We start from the raw sequence: 6,669 nt of genomic DNA, 5'->3' as shown, positions 1-6,669 counted from the left end.
TCTTCATTCGACGAAAATTTTTTCCCAACGAGCATTCTTTTGAGATCTGAGAACAGGAAGTAGTCGCTGGGGGCCAGATCTGGAGAATACGGTGGATGCGGAAGCAATTCGAAGCCCAATTCATGAATTTTTGCCATCGTTTTCACTGACTTGTGAGACGGTGCATTGTCTTGGTGAAGCAGGACTTTCTTTTTCTGCAAATGCGGTCGTTAAAAAAAATTACAATAACTACAAATATTGGTACTATCTATACTTCGTTTACTTTCTGTAGCGATGTGACCTTCAGTCTGACCGGCGCAAAGTAAAAAAGAACAGCACTAGGCCAGAAAAAGAAGGAGACAACTCTCGGCCAAACTCTTAAGCGGTGAGGAGCGTATAATCCGTACAGTACTGCACGGAAAATTTGACCATTTTATCCACTACAATTGCATTGCTCAAATGTGTTATTGGTACCATTTACTACTGAAAATATCAACGAGATGTTTATTTATATTTGATGACATATTAAAGGCTTTAACGCTTGTTTTCGACTCGCACAACTACTCATGATGGAACAAAACTTTTGGCAGGTACTGTATGAAAAAAGTATGTTTAATAAACAAAAGTCGAGAGTATAATGAGCTTTTTTCTCTGTACCTACGATTTTGCCAGCGCGCATCCAAGACATTGGAAGGGGCACATCGCTAGAGAGAGTAAATGAAGTATACTTATAGCACATCATTATAGTAAACTTTGTTAGCACTTTTGATTAGATGAACGAATGGTGTTGGTAAAACTATTTTTTCACTCTAAAAAGTAATGGTTCGTAATTATAGATACTATTGACTGTTCAAATTACTTTTGAAAATATACTAGTGAATTAATTTTTGCCATTACAGATAACCTCAAATTAATGAGAAAAAATTGTTGCTGCTGTTACTCTCTCGCCGGGAATAGAACCCGGGTCCCTAGCTTTACGCATCATTGGTCTACCACTAATTGTAAATAACGAGAGGTAACAGCTGTTGTTGTTGAAAATGTCACAACCGCAGTACCAATTTTTTTACAGAAAATTATAGAGGGAAAGGTACAAAACCTAAAACCATCGAATACGTTAAGAACTGATAAGCGGATCAATTTTTTATTTAACAATTTATACGGTAAAAGGGTGTCTATTTGCTCTAGAATGAAATCGGTTATGTTTTTCCACAATTGCATACCTATACACTTCTTCTTTTTATTTAATATGATTTTTGATATTTGACATCTGATCATCGATTTTTGTAATATTACCTATATTTGCATATAAATTTTCCTACATTTTTAAAAATTAAAGTAAGAGATTTTTACAGTTAGAATGTTTATTTCTGACGTTTGTGATGGTTAAAGACTTTTTATTAATATTATATATTAGTACTCATTAAATAAAATAGCAAACGATAAACAGGTTACAGTCCTTCTGTATCATGAAGTTCATTATATGAATGGAAATCAACTATGTAACAATTATGTCATATATGGATGCAATATTTACATATTGTAGGACTTTTTAAACTAACCAAAATTTTATCTATTAACCAATAACCTGAACATATTATTATCGTCATTAACTACTGCAGTTGAAGTGATTATATTTATCAGTAACAGACAATTAATTAATAAGCAATGTGTTTGGTTTTATTTGTCCTGTGTAAAAACTGTTATATCTGAAATCGGGTTTTAGCTCTGTACTAATTAGAAATATTATATCTCAAGGCTTATTTTTTATACTTTCTCAGGGTTTATATTATAAACGTTCTCCCCACGTCTACTTTTATTATTATACGATGGAAATATAAATGTAATTTACATTCAGCTTTGGATAATACGAAGCAATGTGACGATAATTTTGACGTTGCAAGTAGGTAGAAGTAACACATTCCTTTTTATTTGAAAGTTTCTCCAATTTGTTGAATGGGGTGGTTAGTATGTGATGAATTTGTGAATTACATGATTAAGGAGCAGCTAGGATCTGTTCAGTGTGAAAGGATATTCATTACAAATTCCGTTCGTATTCAAACACCGCAGTAGGCCCATTTTATGCGGTTTCATGCGAAAATTCAAGAAACTCCGATCGAAATGAGCAACTCACCCTGCGCCGCATACCGCGCATGGATACCTGGAAAACCACGTTCACACTAGAGAAAACCCCGGAAAATCTCACGGAAAACAACTAGTACAAAAGTATAGTTTACAAATACGCCAATATAATTACAATAATGCAATTAGTAACAGTTGCGAGTACAATTAGGAGAGAATATTGTTACATAAAATAAACGTTTAGGACAGGCCCTAAAATTGACTAAATTTTGTTCCAAAAATATTTTTAGTTTTAATTCGTAAAACATATATACATATTATCAGTACATTTCTCTAGATTAAGGACGTACTTGTAAATGTGTCCACCAGTTAATAAATAATATTGAAACTGAAAGTTAGTTCTGGACCACGGTAAACGTGACATGAAGTTGTATTATTAAATTAACGTTGAAGGTTCGCAATTACGCAATTTGTTTTGAAGCAGCAGGGAAATTTCCCTTTGTGAAACGGACTCGACCGTTGCGCCCCCATACCAACAGTACGCGTACCATCTAAGTTGGCGAATACTCCGTCAAAAGCTAGCGTAACTAATAATAAAGAGCATTCCAATGAAACAGCTAAAAAAATTATTAAAACGCGAACGCGATAAATCTAAACCGGTCACAGGATCTTCGAAAACGTAAAACGAACAAACCACCGACCCGCATTTTACTGATATATCGATTAAAAAATATTGATTAAGTCGAAATAAAACTGAGTACTTTAGTGTTTACAAGTTTACCGAAACAAATGTCCTTTTAAAACCATAGTGTGTTCGATAATTTGTGATGATAAATTATTGTTTAGTGTCACCTTTTCACGGCAAGTTCCCAGTAGGTGGTATGCCATTTGTATTTGTAGCGTATTTCAATTATTACGAATGTTAATTTTTCCTCTACCCATCATCTAAATAAATATATACATACCTATTAAACTTTTCATCAAAAGATTCCGATTTTTTAAGTACCTATCGATGACGACTGCTTAAGAGGCCTTGTACATATTAAAAAAAAAATAAAAAATAATGAAAAGTTGAAAATATACCGTACACATACGTATATACATACATACATACATAAATACGCATTTATTATTACATTCGAATACTTACATGCATAACTACGTACAAACATAACCCGTTCGTTCCGATTGTCATCAACCATTTCGAAAACGAAGCAATACACATTGTTATAAAGGAAACCAAAATTTTCGAACAACAAGACTGCAGTCTCAGACTGAAATTTCGACTAAAAACATTCTCGACCTGACTGAAAGCAACACCAATAAATAAATAAATAAATCATTTTATCCTCGAAACAATCCAAACTTTCGACGTCGTCCCGACTGAAAATCGATTTTTTGTTTTAATGTTTTGATGTCTCGATGTCGTGGCAAGTTTTCTATTTCGAAATTTTTGAAATTTGTCGTCCCTTTTAGATACCCGTTTACTCTTTTCTGAATCGTTAGATACATACATGCATAACTACATATAAAAAAATTGATACTTTCTAGCCACGTCGAGGCTCATGCTTTTCTAACGTATACAATAAGAAAACAATAATCTACTCGTTTTGAAGATACGTAAAAATTCGCTATATTAATGGTAATAAAAGTTTGATGTTTTTTCAAAATTTTAACGCGCATTAATAAATACGACAAATTTGCCTTTTTTAACACTAGTAATAAAAAGCGTAGCGACAAAATACACGTACACGCATGACCATATACAATATAAACGACGGCGACGCGTAAACGGTATTAAAAAAAACGCAAAAAATAAAATCAGTGAAGCTGGCCTCCCAAGAGATAATCACCGTTGACCTCCAGGAGGTAGAAGATGACACCTCCTCAACATCGGAAAGCAGAGTGGATACGCCGGGGCCAAAGACACTGCCACCGCCACCTCCCTCGCCTTCCAATACCGTCATGACAGGTAAAGGTTAGGACACTTTGCACTTTCGTTTATAAGTGTTGTAATAACGGTTAAGTATTATTCATTACGTTTACCATCTTATTTTTTTTTAATANTGTGCTGCCTTGACAGACGTACTTACATGCATATGTGGAAGTCAATAAGAAATAAATAAAACAGGATGGTAGGGAACATGCTGAGACATGAAGGGATAGCAAGAGACATTTGAAACAGAAAGATAAGAAGGTAGAGGAAGATCTACAATAGATTAGAATCAAAATGAGTGGAGGTGCGTGTTCAATCCCAATCAGTCTTTAAACTGACGACCTAATGATGATGTTAACGAAGAAATTACATATCTTAAATTATTGAAAAAAATACTTTGGATAATTTTATTTTTTAAGCCCAGTATGAACAAAAAATGACCAATTATCGGCGTAACTGTTTTCACGAATAATTGAATGGGTATATACCTAACGTCCAACTCCTTCAGAAAAATCCAGATGAAAGATCTCGCATGTTCCTTCACAAATGTACTGATAAACCCATATAACGTAGGTATGAATGCGTGCTTACACACGTGTATAAGTCTCCATAAGGTTGCGTCATTGCGTGATAAATGTTCCTTTATTTAAATTTTAACTTCATTACAAGCTTTTGTTTATTACTATTATGAAAAGGTTTTAACTCTTGACTAGGAAGTATAAAATTTATTATCATTTCACCGTAAATGAAATTTCAGCTGGGCTATCTTAATAATAGCAGCCGGTAGCCGGTAGGAACTTTCTAATGATAAAACCCAAAGAAATCGCGATCTACGTCTGGTAGTTTCAAAATCCTAACCAGGAACAAGAATATATACTTGTTAGAAAAGTGTCATTTCGGATATTTTTGAATCCTACAACAAGCAGCAAACTCAGGCTTATTTTAGAACTTATTTGAAAATGGCATGTAGAAAACACCTTACAAAATAGAAAAGGATTCGATTGCGGCAATGCCATNGCGAAGAGTAATCTAATCTAGGTCTACCTCTACCCCTCCTAACTCCTGTTTCTGCCTCTAATATGTCTCTGACTAGACCTTCATGCCTGACAAGGTATCCTACTAACCTATCTCGCCTATTTTTTATTGACTTCTGTAGAGTCTTCTGTTCTCCTATTCTTTCTAATACCTCTTCATTTCTAACCTTCTCTATTCACGATATCATCATCATTCGCTTGTAACACCACATTTCATTTCACACGTACAATAACAACAAGCTTTTTCGAAATTCTAAATTAACCGTTCGCGAGTGTAGAAATATGAAACTGTTTAATTGATAAATTAACTTCGTCCTTTTTAGACTTATTAAACTTTTTGTTCAATTCAAAATCTTTTTATTTTCTAAACTACATTGCACGCCTGTTTCATTTTTAACAAAATTGACAAGACATAATACTTGCCTTACATTAAGCACAAAGAGAAATTAGAATGCAAAAGACGTTCCAGCATTTTTGCGTGTATTTAAATTGTAATGTTCATGAATATTCCGCTGCGTGCTTTTAATAAGTACACACAATATGTGTTATACGTTATCTATTGTCTGCACAATATGTATGTCTGTGCGAATACACATACGTTTACATCCATATAAAAATGTACGCTCACAATTTGAAATGTTACAGTACGCCTGTTGACTTAATACAGGACATAACAATGATGCGTTCTTATTGTATGTGAGCGAACGGTGAAAGAATGGACTCCTTTTGCTATATCGGGGAAGCACGGCGTTAAAAAAAATTACAATAACTACAAATATTGGTACTATCTATACTTCGTTTACTTTCTGTAGCGATGTGACCTTCAGTCTGACCGGCGCAAAGTAAAAAAGAACAGCACTAGGCCAGAAAAAGAAGGAGACAACTCTCGGCCAAACTCTTAAGCGGTGAGGAGTGTATAATCCGTACAGTACTGCACGGAAAATTTGACCATTTTATCCACTACAATTGCATTGCTCAAATGTGTTATTGGTACCATTTACTACTGAAAATATCAACGAGATGTTTATTTATATTTGATGACATATTAAAGGCTTTAACGCTTGTTTTCGACTCGCACAACTACTCATGATGGAACAAAACTTTTGGCAGGTACTGTATGAAAAAAGTATGTTTAATAAACAAAAGTCGAGAGTATAATGAGCTTTTTTCTCTGTACCTACGATTTTGCCAGCGCGCATCCAAGACATTGGAAGGGGCACATCGCTAGAGAGAGTAAATGAAGTATACTTATAGCACATCATTATAGTAAACTTTGTTAGCACTTTTGATTAGATGAACGAATGGTGTTGGTAAAACTATTTTTTCACTCTAAAAAGTAATGGTTCGTAATTATAGATACTATTGACTGTTCAAATTACTTTTGAAAATATACTAGTGAATTAATTTTTGCCATTACAGATAACCTCAAATTAATGAGAAAAAATTGTTGCTGCTGTTACTCTCTCGCCGGGAATAGAACCCGGGTCCCTAGCTTTACGCATCATTGGTCTACCACTAATTGTAAATAACGAGAGGTAACAGCTGTTGTTGTTGAAAATGTCACAACCGCAGTACCAATTTTTTTACAGAAAATTATAGAGGGAAAGGTACAAAACCTAAAACCATCGAATACGTTAAGAA

Source organism: Agrilus planipennis, unplaced genomic scaffold, assembly GCF_000699045.2.
Source record: "Agrilus planipennis isolate EAB-ADULT unplaced genomic scaffold, Apla_2.0 scaffold141, whole genome shotgun sequence".
Lineage (NCBI taxonomy): Eukaryota > Metazoa > Arthropoda > Insecta > Coleoptera > Buprestidae > Agrilus > Agrilus planipennis.
Note: the sequence above shows the minus strand (reverse complement) of the source record.